This window comes from Scleropages formosus, chromosome 8 (genome assembly GCF_900964775.1).
Source record: "Scleropages formosus chromosome 8, fSclFor1.1, whole genome shotgun sequence".
Lineage (NCBI taxonomy): Eukaryota > Metazoa > Chordata > Actinopteri > Osteoglossiformes > Osteoglossidae > Scleropages > Scleropages formosus.
In genome coordinates this window covers 25,531,541-25,551,823 of record NC_041813.1, presented here as the reverse complement: position 1 = coordinate 25,551,823, position 20,283 = coordinate 25,531,541, and positions in this window count along the sequence as shown.

Sequence of the window (20,283 nt, the reverse complement as noted above, 5' to 3'; positions counted from 1 at the left end):
ATATTTAAAATAAATTATTTATGGAGTTAAGTTGAAGGTCCTTTAATCTTTCCCTTTCATCCAATTAAACTGTCTAACTACACTAATCCTGCTTCAGCTAGCTGGCAATGCATTCATTTTTAGTCATTCATTTTTGTTAAATATGTTGAATAAAAGCAGTACATTATGTAAAGAGTGAATTACCCTCCATCCATCAACTCTGAACAAAGGCAAAATCTGAAGTTTTAATGCTAAAGCTTATGATTCATCCGCAGCATAATGATATTTGTAGGAATGCAGAGAATCCCTCAAACCAGCTGATATGGATTTCATCTTCATCCTGCTTTCGATTAATGAAAAACCTTCAAGCTCTGAATATTTGTCCAGGAGTTTTATAAAAACTGATCATGACATTTAATGTATCATGACATCACTTGAAAACAATAATTCTGTTCTCTTATAAGTAACCATAGTTATTTATGACCCACCCAGACCCACCAGAGATCAAGCCCAGGCCCTGCTGTGCCACTGCCCCCCCCCCCATTCCATCCCTGTTTTCAGAGCAATTTATGAACTGAAAGCTTTGAGTTGCTGTAACACAATCATTATACCAATAGGAGGTGAACTGCTACAGCTAGTTGAGCTACTGTCTTTAGACCCCAAGGCTGCAGGTTTGATTCCTACCTCTGGCTGTAGTACTCTTGAGCAAGGTATTTACCCTAAATTGTGACAGCCACCACTGGAGACTTCTGTTTTGGGCTTTCTTACCAGGCCAAAGTTATAAACCAATAGTACTGGTAATGCTGTTTAGAATGCGCAGAGAGGCAGGACGTCAATTGGGTGGTATTATATTCCCAGGAGATCTATGTACCTCTGTGCCCTTAAACTGGATGCAAAATTATTACCTGAGGGAAACGTGAATACTTAAATATGGAAAATATTTTTAGCGTGAAATTCGTAACATAAACAAACAATTACATGCACACATACATACGTGCATGCGTGCATAACTCAAAAAATACTCAGCAGGACCCAGGTGGAAATCCCTGCTCCCGATGCAATACCCACAATGTGCGCTACCTGTTCTTACCCGCTTTAGAATAACTTACGCTGCTGTTCAGATGTGTGGAAAACTGTATGTAGCCCGGTGTACGTAGACTATAAGGCACCTTGGACACAAGCACCGGTTAAATAATGGTTAATAATTCAGTCCAAAAGGATAATGAAAAGTGTGACTTTCATCCTGGCCATTGACAACAGCATCCTTCAGAGGGATGCTTGGCTCTTTTACCCCCTTGCAGGAAGCAACGTGTGATCTGATCTGACGCTAATTACAAGCGCTCTGCTGTTTTCCTTTGCTGTTTTGATAGGATTACCTTGAGGTTTAAATCCACCGTCGCTGCAATGATCCTTGGAGGTATGCCACCATACCGTGAGGTGCGGAACCATCTTAAAGAAACACGCACATTTTCTTCAACACTGTTTAATGTAGATGCTGCATTTGAGGTACCGATAAATATTCAGCTTTTTATGTTATTGACACAGTGCCTTTAAGCGAAAAAGTAGAGGGCAAAGGGGGATTAATGGCTCATACTGATAAAACACTCCTCCAGTTGCAGTTAATTGTACTAAGAAAATCAAACTCTGGTACAACTAATGAGCAGACTCACTTTGCTCCCAGCTTTGATATTGCTTTTATATATCAATAAAAATACACACAAACTTGCTGATAGACAGACTAAAGCAAATGCATGTTTACCTCTTCCTTTAATACGAAGTTAACTACCGCTGAAAATAGTGAGACGTCTGAGCCCCCCAAATTCTTTTTCTTGCCTTTTTAAATGTAAAGTGCTTGAGTTGCACAATTCAAAGACACAGTCTATCACAAGCAAAATGTGGTAAGATTAGAGGGAAAAGTTAAAAAGGAACCAAAGTTAAATTAATTCACAATATCTCTGTTTTGCTTTGCAAGATTCTATCTGTCTTTACACGTATTAAAATAAAACATTTAAGATATCTCCAAAACCCCATTATTTAAAAGATACCATTAATTGAAATGGTACTATTATTAATTGGGTAAAAGATATCTTGCATTCAGCATGAAATATCTCAAACTCAGTTAAAGATATCTTCAACTCAATTAAAAATTATTGAACCGCCATGGCCCGTTATATGCAATCAATCCCTTAATGTCATAAAAATATCAGCAATATAGGCCCCGACACCAAAGCTGGAGACATTCTACAGTTAATCCCTTTTGGATTGATAATGTCTTTTTTTTGGTAGTGTAGTACTATAAATTAAACAGTCAGAAGGGCTTATTTGTAGTTATTCACAAAATTTTATGGTAACAGCAGTTATTTCATTATTATTCATTATTAATAGTTATTTCGTACCAGTTAGTACTCTGTGTAAACCTGATCAATACAGATATTAGAGGAACCACAACCCACAAGTGTGCTACATCTCTGGGAATTGCTGCAGAAGAGCTGGGAAGACAACTTAGCTCATTTCAAACTTATTCCCATCACACTTTACAGAAAATGCACACAAATGTCTCATTATTATTATTATTATTATTATTATTATTATTATTATTATTATTATTATTATGGCAGCTACTGCAATGCAACATTGGCCATCGGTGGCTTCTTTTACACCTTCAATAGCTGAACTACGTGGGGTCGTTCATTGTTCACAGCAGGAGAATAAGAGGTGAAAATGGAAAAAGAAAAGGAAAAAAAACACATGGTTTATTGATAGCATATTTTTTGAATTGGTCATATTTTCTGAACATATCTCAAAAACATCAAAAATCAGCAGTTTATTAATGAAGTGGAAGCTGAAAAGCTATATCTGTATGTATCTGGATGGAAAATGCTGAAAATAAACATATGAAGGTATTTTGAAAGTCTCACCATAAATAACTGGGTGTCTGGCCTGCTCTTGGAGGATGAGGACATCAGGGATCTTGGCAGACAGGATCAAACACAGCTATGTTGTCACCTTATTTATTTATTTATTTTTTTACTTATTCATTTATTTATTAAACAAATTTCTATGGTAACATCAGCCACAAATATTAAAGGTAGTTATGCTTATTGGCCAGGTATAAGTCCATTTCACATCCAAAACTAATTAATTCACAGTAGGCCAACAGTTCAGGCACTTTTCGCCAGCAGATCCGTCGTATCGTGAAAACCGCATGTTTGGTCTTAAGTTTCAACGTTGTTAACCTAAAACACATTGCATTATTTAGAAGTGTTATAAGATATGGAAAGGGTGCTGCCTTGATCTATAGGCCTAGTGTTGCACTTTCTGTTATCATAATTCAGTTCAATTCAATTTATTTTTATAGAGTGCTCTTCTCACCGGAGTGACAAGGTCATACTTACAAACACAGATCAGCTCCGGCTGTTGGTGTGTAGGTTGGGTATCATATATCTTCCTTAAAATAAACATCTTTAAAGACTTTAATAGGAACAAGTCATTTAGTCTCTGCACAAAGCAATTTTTTTAAGCAAGCATATTAAGATGCTATCTTTTATTTTCCACGTGGTTTACAAAATCATGTCTGCACAGTCCTTCACTTTTTTCTTTGTTCCATCAGACGGTAGCATCTAGATCACTATTTGCGATGTAAAGGATATTTTCCTAAGGATATATTACAGCAAGACGGCATATTTCTGTGACCTCGTAACATTTACTGGATTTCCACTGAGTAATCACTTGGAAACATTCTCGTGTAGTTTGTGATTCTTCCAGCTGCAAAGCACTTGCAGTACTATCTGGCAGTGCATCAAAATCATAACTTTTAGTTTATCGCTTGGGTGACTATATACTTACCGAAACTGCGAAACATCTATCAATGTGGCACCAAGCTGAATTATTTTTTCAGCTAATGATAATAACTATGAACTATGCCCCACAATCCATTTTAAGTGAGTTTACAATAATCTTTTTCTCGCCTTCTTTAATTACACACCATACAACCTCAGAGATGGGGGCATGGTGGTGCGGTGCGTTTGACCGGTGCCCGCTGTGCGATGGGTCTGGGATTTGAGTCCTGCTTGGGGGGCCTTGCGATGGACTGGCGTCCTGTCCTGGGTGTGTCTCCTTCCCCTTTGCCCTTGTGCCCTGTGTTGCCAGGTAGGCTCCGGCTCGCTGCGGGACAAGAGGTTGTTGACAATGGTTGGATGGACAACCCCAGAGTGATGAAACCTTTCGTGAGTTAAATAAATACTTATTATAATATGTTCAAGAAGTCATATGATATGTTTTGTGACAAACCTCTGGGCAGACAATATTTAACACAGGGACCCGTCAAAGTAAACAGTGGAATGCGGAAGTATTGCTCACTAACAGATTTCTAAAGGTGGTTTGAGTCTCTCTCTACAATTGCTTACTGTTATTTCTGCAGGGTTAAGACTTTTTATTTGTTTTCAGGTTTAGTTTTTTTTTCAACACTCTTTATACTTTCCACTCTGCTCCTTTCTTTGTCAACTTGTGATTTCACGCACTCTAATTTTTCCAGTTTACGTCTCAACAAAACGTGTGTAGAGTACACTATGCTAGTGGTCCACTTCTCTTTGTTTATTAAATTCCAACTTGGTAAACTGCCAAGACCAGGAGCCTGGCAGCTCCAGTCCTTGAAAGACGCACAGGCGCACAGGTGTCAGAATAAATTTTAATTATCACCTGAATCACATCTGAAACTTCAGATGAGGTGATTTATGGCCTAAATAATTTCTTCAATAAAACATGGTGAGAGAGGATGAAAAGCAGTAGACCCTGTGTCCTAGACTCTGGAATACATCACCAAGAGGAGCACAACTCACTGTTAGCTTCTGACATAACAATATCACAAGATTGTTCCCATCAGTGATTAACCTCGGGACAGATTCTGCATCATGTGCATTCTTTATCATGAAAAGTTTTGTGCCGAAGTCTTGCAGCGCATCTCTTTTTTACTAATAGTATATTCAAACACTTTGATTTGCACACATAACATACAGCAACATACAGTATAAATGGCTGTCATTGTGATCGGTAAGTTTTTCTGAAATTTGTGCTCATCGCGGTGGTGGAAGGACCAATTCATTGCCATGGAATCTCTGTATGCATATTAAAATTCACAGATGTTTATTTGAGAGGAATTGAGACAGCTGCGGTGGGATTTAGTCTTTCAGTAGCTTCTATTGGTTTCTCTTCATCTGACTCGCTTTCTTTGCTCATCTGTTACTGCCATGTTTGAAAACAGCGAAACGAGGAAGCCGTATCCATGTCTTTGTTATTTATGTGTCTGTTTAATAATTTTCAGTTTCATCAGCAGTGTGTCAGGGTATGTCTCAAGAATACAGTACTATACAGTATTCCTTCCTGGACTCTTTTGTTCACATAGTTGGCGAGCTTTAATGCGGTGGAAGCACCAGCTGCTGGAGGGTTCAAAAAGGTACTTACAAATTCTCAAAGGAATTTTATCCTAGTGCATTGTAAATTGCTGCAGCTCGGTAAATAGTACAAAATTGGCTCATTTTGTGACCTGTGGCCTCATTGAACTCCTGGAAACATGTCAAGAGTTTTCCGTTCATAGGATGCTTATGTTGAAGCACAGATCGTAGGGATACTGCTTTGAGTTTTGTGTATTTTGTGGCTTTGCCTTTCCTAATAATCACCTGGTAGTCAGTCATTCCCAAGACCTTTTAATGCCATGTCCGCACTAGTTTACATTTCCCTTCAGCTGGATTTATTTATATCTTATGAGATTTTACTGCAAACAAAAATGTTCACTCCAGAATCACTGGTGAGTTTTATGATAAGCTGAGAAAAACTTTCTACATTTTCATCTCTTACCTGTTTTAACATCAAGAATTCTCGAAATTGTGTGATATTTAAAATAAATCTAACTTCTAGAGCATAAAATATCTCAAATAAAAACTCAGAAATTAATTTTTGACTGAATTCTAGTGTGTTCAGTCCATAAAAAGAGTTATGAGCAGTTCTTCTCGGTTGATCCCTTAATGTGCTCGTGTTTGAAGGGTTTATTCATTTTTTTTTTTTATCTATTCTTAGTCAACCACTTTCTCAAGAAGTGCTCTCATCATGTATGCTGGCTCACCTAGTCTTTTTTATTAGGCTCGATTATTAGACTTCTTTCATGCAGTTTAATTAGTCTGTTTTCTTCTAAAGCTAAACTGCAGAACTGTGGTACGGTAGGGATGATGTACATCTGTACATATATTGTCAGGTCATCAGTTGAGGAACTGAAACTGAAGCAAAGCTGGGCAATGAAGTAAAACAATGATCTTAAACAAACTGTCGTGCCTACGCCCACATCACAATCGACAGCACCAGACACCAATCAGCGCACGCGCCCTTGAAAGACCCTCCTCGGCTCCCATTCCCTTGCGGAATTTCGCTGAGACAACCGTCCCGTCTGTGCTATGTCCCGTTCTTCCTCGTCCCTTGCTTCCTGTCTCCGCTTCCCGGCTTTCGGCCCTTCGCCTCGTCCCCTGACCACGTCCACGGATCCTCGCTCTCGCTCTGACCGCCGATCGACCGACTCTTCGCCCGTCCCCAACAATGAGAACTTGCCTGATCCCTTGGTTCCTGACGACCGATCCCGCACTTGGGTCCAGCCGCCCCCCGTGGCCTCGGTTCCACGTGACACATACAAGCAAGTCCACATCAGAATGGCTGACACACGTCAATAATTAAAACTGTTTTTCCTGAAGAAATGGGCCAAAATTCCTCCACAGCAATTTGACATCCTGGTCAACAGCTACAGAAAGGGTTTAGTTGCAGTTATTGCAGCTAAAAGTGGCATAACTAGCTGATGGTGAACGGACAATCGCGTTATAGTACCTGTGATTGTCCATTTCATTATCTTACACACCAAAGAAATGACATAGAAACAATACTGATGTCACTAGTTTCATATCAGGCTAGATTTGTATACTACTACAACTGACAAAAAGATCAGCTCAGATTTTATGCTAAAAAGCTGCAAAAATGGAGAAAACTGAAAAGGAGGCAAATAAATACTTCGCGCCACTTTATGTGCTCCTCTGTCAAGCTTGAAGACTCTCATTTCTTGACTATAACAGTGTACATATATGAATATTTTAAAACGTTTCATATTTGTATGCAAAAATTTTCTAGTACGACATTTTGATTAATAGAGCAAAGTGACCATTTCTCCCACAATGGCTGAACAATTTCCCATAAGCAGTCTTAGGCTTGGATTTATTCTCATACCAGTCACATTCTTTTTGATCTTGAGACTGCGTTTGCTGATATAGGCTAGTAAACATCTTAACATGTGTTCCGTTTTCGAATGCACACGCATTTTTTTCCATTATGAAGTTTTAGCGAGTGACCTAGTGACTTCCGCTATGCTTCACACTGACAGGTCAAACTAAAGTTCTCCCCTGCACTGTGTGCCAGTTTTATAACAAATTACCTTTAAGTTCTCATCGAATCCTGTTTTATAGTGTCAATAGCCAGTGGGGAAACCACGTTTTACCTTTTATTGAGCTCTTAAGTACCACAAATGACAGGGTTAGAAGTATATAACCCTAAAACTTTTAAAAGTTCCTTTTTTCCCTTCTTCTTGTAACCGTTACACAAATTACCATTAAGTCACCAAGTAGCTGCAGGCAAACCCTGTGCCGATTCTTTGTAGGGACAGGGAGCTCCGTCATCTGCCTCTTTTACTCTACTCCTCCCTCGTTTTCCGTTTTACTTCTGAAGGTTTGCCCGCTGTTTTCCTCTTCGCTGGCGCTTTTCTCTTGGCCGCAACAAGGTCGCCGCTCACGGCTGACGCTGCTCGGCCAGGCTTCGCTTTGTGTCTTTGTGTGAAAATTACAGAGGACTTTCAGAAATGTGGAAGAAGCGTTTTCCCTCTCGCTTTTGTTGTGGCTCGTGCATTCAGGTGGCAATAAAGAAAGATAATGTCAGCTACTAATGTCAACAATATGAAACGGCTCAGCGCATATCTTCATCTGTCATAATTGCAAGCGCTAGTCTTCTGGTGTTTTCTTTGTATCCAGGACACTGGTAAATCACAGCAGAAATTGTGATAACAATGCTGGAATGTTACTGCCAAAAGGTCCGTGAAAGTAAAACGAAGGTATTGCACTAAACTTGCAGCAAGATTTAAGTTTGACCTTATTTTAGTATTAAAATCAGGTGCATTCTATACTGGGGTTAGGTGTGGGGGTTGTAGTCAGTCCCTGTCAGACAACAGCAAGGGTTAGCGTTACGACATATCTAGATAACTGTGAAATGGAAACGGGTTTTAGGACAAGGAGCTGGAGGTCAAGCAGGAGATAGCAGAGTGCAGAAGAGATACTGCTGCGACGCTATTAAAAACGTACCGAAAATAGGAAAACTCGGTTTATTTGAGAGTCAACGGCTTCATTTATACGTGAGTGTATGTGTGTGCATCCTCTAGAGAGACCGAAAATCACAAAATCCGTTGCTCACGGTATAGTGGCCTCACATGTTTGACTGGCCCGCTGGGAAATGTCCCGAAAGTCTCAATGGCCACTCCAGCGCTGAACTCACGCTCACCCACACAACATGGGAAAATTGAATTCCCCAAGTGACCTGTGAAACATGTCTTTGGACTGCGAAAGGAACCGCACACGAACATGGAGAGAACACACAAACGCAACGCAGCCCGAGCTGGGTTCAGATGCACACCTGAACGCACAGCCCAGGTACTGCGAGGCACCAGCACTAGCTGCTGTGCCACCAATGTTCAGTGTAGGTGTCGTATCGCCCAGATTTGCAATTCAGAATTCTCTCCATATCTTCACCCTTATCATTACAAATTTTGAGAAGTGACCAGAAGTACATGAGCACAAGTAGGGTGGAGAAACGGTCTGAAAATTGTTTCTGGTATTTCTTAGTGCAGTATCAGTTACCTTTAAATGAAGTCTAGAAAGGGCAGCACAGTGGTGCGCTGGGAAGTGCTGCCACCTAGAATTCAGCTCAGCCAGTTGTAACTAACAAGTTCAATGTTCTCCTAGTGTATCTGTGGGTATCCTCCGGGTGCTCTGGTTTCCTCTCACAGTCCAAAGACATGTGGTTCAGCTTAATTGGTGACTCTAAATTGCCTCTAGTGTGCGAATGTGTGTGTGTGTGTGTGTGTGTATAGCTGACCTGCGATGAACTGGTATTCTGTCAAGGATGTACCCAACATGCCCTTGCACCCTGGCTTCCAGGACAGGTTCTGGACCGCCGTGACCCTGGACTGGTTAAGGAAAGTGAGTGAGTTGACTCTCAGAAAACAAAGCACACTTTTTATACTAACAAACAGAAATTATTTCTCGGAATGCTGGAAGGTGCTGAAAAATCATGAAAGAGAAAAGTCAATATTTTTCCAAGTGGTTTTACATGGACGCTCATGTATTTTGAGGTGCAGTTCTTTTTTTTTTCCCGATACAAAGAGGCAAAGTGGGAACTCGAGAGTAGTTTGAGGAGAGCTGAAAGCATCAGAATAATCCCCTGGCCTTTGAGGGAAGTGGAGTTCTGTTTCACACGGCTGTGCATGTCTGGCACGTGTGGCAACCTGCTGTTTAACTAGACCTCATCATCCCTCTTCACTCTGGGATACTCAGTCTTGCCTCGAAGGAAGGAAAAGAGAGAGGCGAGAAGGACATCTAATGATGTCAGAACATAATTTGCTTACCCACATCTTGCTGTTTTTTTTTCAAGCTATTGAAGGAAGACCTTCATGGCATATTTTGATTAGGCTCAGGCCAATCTTCTGCCAACACAGATGGTTAGCTAACAAGTTGTTTAGGGCACTGTTTTAGTTATTATATCTCAGTGCTTGTGCCCTCAGCCTTGCGCACCAGGAACACCACTATTTGAGTAAGTGCTTGTAATGATTTTTGTTTGTATTTATGGAAATTAATCGGGTGATCAGAGGATCCCGGATGCGAAAGTAGGATCTGTGTTCTGCTTGAAGGAGGCTGAATTTAACGAGTCCTTCGTGTCACGTTCAAGAAAACAGCTCCAATGAACCATTACAGAAACTAGTGAGATAAAGCACGCAACATATATTTAAACTCCTGTTTTCTTTTTACTCTGTCTGCTCTTTGTGAATCCTTGGGTCATTCATAGACGTTCGTAAATCTTACGATTCCTTCTCGGGTTTGTATGTCGTTCGATGAAGATTATTAGAACTCTGGTTAATGGATCAGTGATAACATTGAAAGAAACAAAATATATTTGTGACATTTTTGTCAAGTAGCTGCCTCACCTTGTCTAAAGTTTTCATGCAGACGGAACTGCGCTCCTCTTAAATAATCTGGATTCAGAAGCACTCACAATGATTATATCATTCCGCTCTGGATATTTTCCAGCCCTGATAGAAACGCAAAAGAGGAACGGATAATTTAGGAACTTTATTTATGCATTTCATCAGCATAAATGTTCTTCTGGCACAAGATCAAAAGGGATGAAAAAATCTGGATTTCTTAATGAAAGTAATTTCTCTTTCTTTTATTCTCTTCCTTGGGGTCATATGCCTCTGTGCGATTAGAAAATGAATGTGAAACTTTAGTCTATAGAGACATGTCAATCCCAGTGGGAGCTGGGGGGTCGGGGGGGGGGGAGGACTTGGAGCTTTACATAGCCTGTAAAGTGAAAACTCCCTGGTTTTATCACTTTTCCCTTCAAAATTTGTACCATTTTCACAAAAATTGAGTTTCACGGTCAACTTAATATAAAACTTCCACTTGTGGACAAAAGATTAGCGTTTTACGTTTTGTGAGTATATCTACTGCTGTTCTTCAACTTAGCAAGTCGTGTGTCTGCATCAGATCGGTTCTTTGTGCGACTTCAGATCTACTGCCGTTCTAAAAGCTACACAAAGGCTTTATTTTAGGAAACCCGACATGCTGCATTTTTAGATTGCGTATGATTCTCTCGTTTTTCATTTAGGACTGGCAGGAACATTGCAAGTAATTCCAGAGCTCACTCATACTGTTGCCGGTGTGTTTGCACGTGCGCGTGCGTTGCGAAACAGAGGGAAGCACGGCCGAAGGAGTAACTTGACTTGGAAGAAGTGAGTGACTCCGACGTACCTGGCACTGGCGAGATTATTCTCGAAAGCGAGCGCGAATGAAGGAAGGTGCACAGCGGGTGCTTCTCCAGAGATAAATTCTGTTTGTACAAGTTGTGTGGACAGCTGAGGGGTAAGGACCTGAAGTGTGTACACTACTGTATATGATTTCCTTCTATCTAGTGCTAATCCAAGGTACCTGACAATTTCCCTACACAGAAAGTACAAAAGGACATTCTGTACGGTTACTATACCAAATCATGGCAACAACAACAACAATAATAATAATAATAATAATAATAATAATACACTGTGCCTGTCAGTGTAAATAACCAATTTGTGAGCTGTGGGAAACTCAACCAATCTCTTGTATTTATTATTCTGTAATTTTACCCTTCTGTGTGAAATCTGGAAACTGATAATAATTTAATAGGTCGTGACAGGTCTTTGCATACTGAGCTTTAATTAAGTTCTCATCTTCTTCCTGAAGGGTTAAATCCCAATACCAGCTTGTATCATTCATTACCTCCTTTCAGTAATGAGCAGAAACTCAGTCACACTTTGAATCCGTTTTCTCCTTTAATCTCTTTCCTACTCTCACCTTCTGCCGCCTCTCTGTGCTCAAGTGCCAGCTGCACTGCTCACCAGTGAATCGCTGGCCGGCGATTGTTCTTAGTCCTCCCAGGCTTCCTAGTGTTCCTTCATGTGTTGCTTATCATCCATCCATCCATCCATCCATCCATCCATCCATCCATCCATCCAGTTTCAATAACTGAACTGGGTCACAGTGATTCAGAACCTACCCCAGAAGCATTGGGCTCATGGCTTGCGCTGGTTACACCCTGGATGGTATGTCATTCCATTGCAGGATAATGTGGTTTACCATGCCTGTTCGAATATTGAAAGATGAGGGTAAACTGTTGAGCTACCATTATATACGATGTCATCCTAATCTGGTTATTATTTTTTTCAGTGCTTGGCCACTGCTGTCTTTTCTTCCCGCCTAATATCTAGCGGTAGCCTTGGGGGGGCTCATACCAATCTCTGACCTATTCATTACTATTTGCATGTGTGCATTGTCATCATTAATGAGACTGAAATAATTGTGTAGACTCTAAACTCATCCAGCCACACATATTTAACCCTGTAGCAATTATATTTCAGTTCAGAGTCTCACTATTTTTATCCTCTGTTTTCCAAGAAAACTGTCACGAAAGAGTCTTGGTCCGGACATTGTGTTTGGGCTTCATGTAGTTTTTAATCCGATTTAGTAATTGGCCATTTAAATTCAACCAAGTTAAATGGTTGAACTTGTGAAGATTTCAACACAGCTATGCATTTGTGCCAAATAAGAGTTAATGGTGGATATGTGTGTCGCCGTCCTCGGCACCGAGCGTGTCGTCCACGCGTATATGTGTAATTAAGATGCACTTAGATGGTGTTGCGGCCTTATTCCCTACAGCAATGTACCAAATACACACTGTTAAGTTCTGCAGATCTTGGTTAGGGTTTGGGTTGGGGCCTACACGTAGAGTCAGGTTTAAGATACCCTGGGGCTGAACAAAAGTATGCAATACATTGCCACTCACCGCACACTGAGCAGAAATATGGCCTCATGCAGCATGCATCCGTTTCCTAACTGGATGATTTTCACTCGCTTGGGTTTGGCAAGTGCTACTGACACCTAAAGGAAATTTTGCATCATCACGTAGAGACGTATTTTTAAAAAGATGGCTTTGGATTCAAAACCATTGCTGTGGGACTGGAAGTACATGCCTCAGTAATAAGATGTGATGTAAGAGTGCAGTAAATATTGACACCTGGTAGTTACACTACGCAGCTGCCTACGGACAGCCGCTTTCAGCCTCATCCTACTTGAGGCTCGTGAGGCTATTTTGCATCAGGCTTGCTGAACTGTCAAAACGACCAAACAAGCATCAGTTTCGTAATCCTTTTTTTTTTTTTTTTTTTTTTACATTTTTTAAAGTAACTCATTACCTAGAATTACCAGTAATACACAGCTGCATGTACAAGCACTGCAAAGAAGTCATCATTTCTAATACGTTCTTATTAAGATTACGCAGGCGGTTTTTAATAAATGGAAAGAAAGACTCGCGTCACTTCTTGTTCTCCGGCTTGCGGCTATAACCCTAAGCAAAAGATGAGATCTGACATGTGTTTACTCTCCCATATAAATATTTAGCTACACAAATTCTTTCGGGCCGAGAGTAATGCAGAAACCGTTTCATTCTGCTCTGTGGTCAAGTTCCCCTCGGCAAATGTCTGTGTCACGAACTGTTACAGTATCTATATTTATAAACTCAGAAAGTTCCCCTCCTACTCCGACACGACGCTTCGAGACGCCCATGGAGGTTTTCGCAGCCACCAGCGAGCAGCTAGTTTTCAGCGTCTTGCAGCGAAGTGTGCGGGTCAGCGGTGCAAACGTTCAGGATACGCACTGTTCCTCCCGCACGCAGCTTACGTCTCTGACCTCGCCGCCCTGCCAGAATGGTACATATGAAGGAAGCACTTTGGCTTCCTGTTTCCTATTTATCTTGCCGATATGAATGTTATTTCCATAAATATAGCGTGATGTATAAACTGCGACGGCTTGCGGCCTCATCTGCGTATTTTGCAACCGAGGTACTTTCAGATAAGGACATTTAAATCGAAGCTTTGCCAGCCATGGCCGAAAGACCGTAGGCTATTGTGAATTACATGTGCAGCCTTAATAACGCTCAAGGTCAAGTTGTGTGGTCACCTTGGCAATGCTATGAAATGTGCAATTAACTGTACGGATATTCTCAGATCAGCAAAGCCCATATTATGCCATGTGGAGGAAGCCCAGGATGTCGGCGCTACTAATCCTTCTTCAACGATGCGAAACGCTTTAAATGCGAACCCAACCACTTTTATCCTCCATTCCTTTGCTTGGTGTGCTTCGGGGAGTGTTGCGTTGTTTTAAAATAATCAGTAATTATTAGCAATGATTATAACAATACACAATCTCTGTGCAAATAATGCCGTCGGCGTTAAATTTTACCTGAAAAGACACAAATTCTGCGACTTGACGCATGGTGTGAACCTGCACAAGACGACCAAGTTTTTAAAAAAAGTCATAATAATTATAACGATGATCATTTCTTCATTAGGGTCATTGTTTGGCTTACCTGACACAACTATGATCTTCGTATCGGAGTAGACTCGTCGTCCATATTAGCTTCTAAAGGAGATAATGTGTGAAACGGATGGAAAGAAACTAAACCGCTGCAATTTATACCCATTCGGGACTGAGCAGTGCTGTCAGGATATATACGTCTCTACAGATGAGCAATGAGTCGTACTCCCAGCTTCTAAATGTGTATTTGTAATGTTAATTTCACTTAATAGGAGCCATTAAACATTTTTCCCTCGAGCCTTAAACTGATAATTATGTTAGTCATCTTAACTGGCGATGCTGTCCACTTCCAGAACATCGTGCCATGAAAAAACTGCGCGCATGAAATGTCCAGTACTCCAGGTTTTCTTGCATTGTGCGAATAACAATATTGTAAAGCTTTTTTTAGCTTTTCAGGAGGTATTTTATTTCTGGGCCACAGCTTTCATGAATAAGGAAAATGTGGCATTTCACCGCGGTTATACTCGTAAGCACAACAGGCCTGCTTGAGTTCGTCACCCTTTAGGCATAAATTTGGGCCGGCGGGGGGGCCTAGCGGTTGAGGACACTGACCTGTAAAATGACACTGCAGGTTTACATCCCTGGTGGGACACCGCAGCGACATCCTAGAGCGCAACAGTGATGGCGGCAAAGACAAAGGCGATAACAGTTATGAAAATAATGACAATGATAATAATGTGCCTTCGATCGTGTTTATGCACAAGTGTAAGCATATAAAGTAATTATTTCTCAGAACCCAAAACGTCACTTATGACCTGCTCATTGATAGAAACAGATGAATATCTTCATTTTTGGAGCAGGTGTCGCTGGAAAGATCATTTTTAATTTTATGAATTTATTTGTACCACTTTTGCTTTCCTGCCAAGGTCAGCGGATTAAAATGATGCTACACTGTCGCTGTATTTACGATGCTGGGCAGGGAAAGCGAGGGGATGAATGCGTTTTATACGGCAGCGCAACAAAACGCGCCGTGTGCGCCGCGTCTCCTCTCCTGCTCAGCGACACGGCTTCGCAGAGCACCGCAGAGAAGTGTGTTTCCAAGAAAGACGAAAAAAAAGCAACCGCTTTTTTTTTTTTTTTTTTTTTTTATTTCATTACTACTGGCTGAATAAACACACCACCATAAATGGTTCGCACTGCTTTTTTCGATGCGGGCCGCGATAAGGTAAAATCAATTTACTTTTATAAAAAGATTCACAAAATCGCAGTTTCAGTTATAATACCCATGAATACTATTATAAAACAATATCCTGACACCCATTGTGAATAGTGAATACCTTCCTCCAAACACCTGTACATATTTAACGTTCGGCGAGGGACTTTGGAACGCGCTTCAACGCGACCCGTTACAGCTGGCCTCGTGCCCTTTTTTCATATCTATTTCGAGAAGCACAAAAGGAAAGAAACAAACATCCCGCTTTCCGCTGACTTCATCACGGAGCTCGCGCGTCGCTCGGCATTAACTTGCAGACTTCTAATTGCGCTCCGTATATTCCGACGTGATTAACTCGCCCTGATTTCTCGGAGGAGCAACCCACTTAGAGCGCGCTTGTCGAAATTGGATTCAGGCCTTCTCGGGAATCTCGTTCTTGCTCGGGTTCTTTCCGCGTCACGTATTACATGCTATCTTTTTAAGTGTGTATGATGCTCTGAAAATGTATTATACTCAACGCTACACTTTGTTTTCGGAATGACAGTTTCAAAAATATACAGTACTTTGTCTTTTTTTTGGTCCCGAACCGAGTGACATGGGTAGTAAAGTCAGATGGTGTAATATCCCACACACACACACACACACACACACACATTTTCAGAACCGCTTGTCCCGTACGGGGTCACGGGGAACCGGAGCCTAACCCAGCAACACAGGGCGTAAGGCCGGAGGGGGAGGGGACACACCCAGGACGGGACACCAGTCCGCCACAAGCGGGACCCGAACCCCAGACCCACCGGAGAGCAGGACTGTGGTCCAACCCACTGCGCCACCGCACCCCCTGTAATATCCCTAAAGTTGCATTTGTGTGATGCATTATGCTGTGTACTATCATATATAATATCATATTATTGTATTATAAACTTGTACGTACACATATTTACACGCATATTTACCGTGACCGCCAAATATTGATATGTGTACCCGTGCCTTTGACAGCACCTGCTCTCCGAAGTCCACATTCTGTCACAGAGGCAGCTTGCTTTCGCCGTGCTGCTAACCGCAGCTACCCTTGGCCTCTGTTTCCAAGACAGCAGACTGTCTCGAAAGCTCATAACAACAATATCAGCGAATATATTTTGGCAGCCCCCCACCCCCACCACAGGTTGATCAGCGGAGAGTTGAAATGCAAGCATGTGCTGGGAGAGACAGAGCATGAAAAAACAAGGGTCTGTAAATGGGAGGGAGGCATTTCCACCACGTTTCATCTGTCTACACCTATATTACCTGACTGGCTGGGGGTCAGAAGTTCACATGGTATCGTGGTGTTTGTTTAGGGTCGTGGAGTTTAGCACCGCCTAACTTGATCAGTTCAGCAGAGGTAAAAACGAAGCAAATAAAAACCCGGAGTGTAATTGTACAATAATTGTATTGTATAATTACAACAATATTATGTTGAGAGGGGGGCGCGGTGGCGCAGTGGGTTGGACTACAGTCCTGCTCTCCGGTGGGTCTGGGGTTCGAGTCCTGCTTGGGGTGCCTTGTGGCGGACTGGCGTCCCGTCCTGGGTGTGTCCCCTCCCCCTTCGGCCTTACGCCCTGTGTTACCGGGTAGGCTCCGGTTCCCCGTGACCCCGTATGGGACAAGCGGTTCTGAAAATGTGTGTGTGTGTGTATTATGTTGAGCTAAATATCCAGTGTGAATACAGCTGCGGCTGGAAGTGAACGTGTTAAGACTACTTTCATTTAATGGGGTGGTTGCTGGTTCAAACCTTAACCCCTGCTACTGCTGAAGTGCCCTTGAGCAAAGCACAGAATTACTCTAGTAAAATGCAAACACTATAAGTGGTTTTGCATTAAAGCATAATAATAATATAATAAGATATTTGCATTAATTTCATAATGATTTCCGAATTATTAAGTCCCGAATGTCTATTATTATGGACTTGTAGGTAGAAAAAAACGACCAGAAAAATGAATTACGCAGCACTGCCCTGAAACACGACTGTTACGATCACATATTAACGGAATGATAGTACACTGACATTTACACCTTTAACCGTCACATAAAAGCGGTCACGGAGAACTAGTGAGGTCGCTGACCAGCAGCGGCCCCGCTCCGCTCGAACGGCACCGCAGCTCGGAGTGGAGACCCCAGCGCCGGGCCTCTGCATGAAGGCCTCTTTGTGCTCGGGTCTGGCTGGGGTTCAGCACAGTACCAAGACTGTGGTCCAAGTCTCATCTGACAGGAGACAAGATGGAGCTCTCTAAGGCACTCCACGGTAAGCTGGAAGTAGTTGCGTCAGAATGTGGGTCATCCGCACTCTCAGGTGCGTGTGGGGAGGGGGGGTAGGTAAAATCCCAATTATTGGTAGGATTAAAATACAGCACAGCGCAAGCTTCCCGTTTTAACTGTTGTACATTACATTTTAGTGGCTGACCACCCACCCAGACACACACACTGATTATCTGTTGTCCCAGATTCCCTTAGACATTTAATTAAATCTCTGTTTTAGTTTATGGATGGCATCGCTGCAAAGAAGCGCCTCTTCTCTTCAGTAAGTGACCAAGCGAGCACTCGATGTGCCACAAACTGAAGGTAAATTTGGGCACCTGTTCTATAATACAGCTGTTCTTCAGCCTGAAACGAAGGTGACCTTTTAACATTTCCTGTGGCCTTTACACGTTTCCCGTAATGTGTACTTAAGGGAAAGGAAGAAAAAAAATTGCTAAAGGATATTGAACTTAGAGGTCACCGGGAATGAAACCTCTAATACCCGAATGGGAAACGTGTGTTTGTGCGTTAGTAAACTGTTTTCTTTGCCTCGGCGATGGCATGCAGCGACACATATATCCTGGAATAACACAGCCAGACTGAAAGAAAACTTTTGATATAATTATTTTAATATATTTAAACAAATTTCCTATATAAAATGTAAAACCGGTGCGTAACGCATCGCCTCGAGTCTGAGGTGCAGCCCCAATAAACACATTATGTAAGTTTCTTTCAATAAATAATGGATGAGTTTTAAAATGTGTAAATGCGCGCGCAAGACTGTTTTCCTTCAGCACAAGTGGGGTGGCACTTATATTTTTCTCCGACATCCTTCGCGAGTTAAGAGGTGAGAAAAAAAGGACAAAGAATAATGACTCTACGTGTAGGGAACGGAAGGAGGCAGGCAGGCCGCTCAATCAGACTCGGCGGCGCTTCGTCGACGCCACTCTTTTTACGCGCGTCGCACAGGATGGGCGATCGTCGAAATGAGAAGCGCGGCTGAGGAGGATGCGCGTTCGGCGCTGCTGGCGTGTAGGACACACCTAGGAGCGCGTGTGTCGCAGAAGCAGGAAGCCCCTGCTGAGAGTCTGAGGGTCTCGTAAGGCGCTGAATTTAAAAAAAAAAACAGCACAGGCCACGATTGACTTTACCGCGCTGTGGTCGCCCTCGGTTCGGCAAGAGGCAGCCTGACCTACATTCGCTTTACTTCATCTGCCTCGATGTTTGTTTAGCCTCCTGGGCAAACACTTAGAGAAATGTATGAAGCAGAATACATCACGTTTCGGATGAAAAACAGTCCCTTGACATTTCTTGACAGCTGCAGCCCTCTAGTGGCCGTGTGCAAGGGCTCCACATAGCTAGGGCGGTCATCGCATCGCATCGCATCGCCCCGCTCGCCGCCGTCCCGCAGAAGCGTCTCTCGAAGTCCGCGGTCTGCGCGTCGCAGCGCTTCGATGTCGCCACGACGCCTCGGCCGGAGATGCGCACTGCCACACTGCGTGGGGGGGGGCTAACGTCAGCGTTTGTAAGGACAGACTTATTTACGACTCTGTTATTCCAAATAAATAAGCGCGATGTGGAAAATGTGCAGGGAAGCCGCAGAGCATGTTGTGTTTTGCACTTTCGGATGCGATAAACTTGCCGCGGCATCAGTGATTTCAAAGAGCAAACAAGAATTTTTGTTGCATATTAGCGCTATAATGACCCAGGGGAGCTCTAGCCAGCAAATTGACAATGTTGACTTAAACTTCACCTGGCACCGAGTAGCACTTCGGCACTGGGCTTTTTTTTTTTTTTCTTTTTCCCTCTTTAAGAATTCGTAGGAAAGGACTGTATGTAAAATACATCGCATGTGATTATGGGTGTCGCTCTCTCGTTTTAAGCAGTAATTAGCAAAAAGTGAAAAAGAGAGAAGTAAAATGTTTCAAGGGAACAACTTGAACTTCCAGGCTTTAATGTGAAGGGCTTATTGACAGCTTTGTTGTAAAAATCAAGAGGAAAGAGCGCACTGTTACTTTAGAAATCAAGTTAGCCCCCCCCCCCCAGAAAGCCTGTAAATAAATGATGAGTAAAGTATAAACAAGATAAAACGATGAAATGGCTAATGGTGTGTTAGAAGAGATCACATTTCCAAATATTCTCTTTTAAAGGCGCTCGTCGTACGGAGGGGTGGAAGAAACGAGATGTGGGGCCGCGCGTCTCGGCGCGCCGCAGCCGTACATCCGCGCATCCATCATCGTCCACGCGGTTCGACGACCGCTGCGGCTGACCGGATGCAGAAGTGTCGTTTAATCGGGCCGGCCCCCCGCGGCGCTGCGCAAACGCCGTGGATAAAAGCGGTCCGGTGTTGCCACACGCTCAGACAATGTTTGGAAACACTGTGGCGCTGCGCCAGAAGGCCGCTCTTCCCTCCGCAGCCCGCGAAGCAGAAAAGCCCAGCGTGGCCGTTTCATCCGATTCCAGGAAATGCCGATATGGGCCACATATGTCTGCTCTTGCCATGCATTCTTCCACTGCATTATGCTGCAACTTTTATCATTATTTCTGCCTCACAGCAAGTTAAGTGCTGCGCCGGAAGCCGCTTATTATTATTTATGATACATTGTATTAGCCGGTGCATGT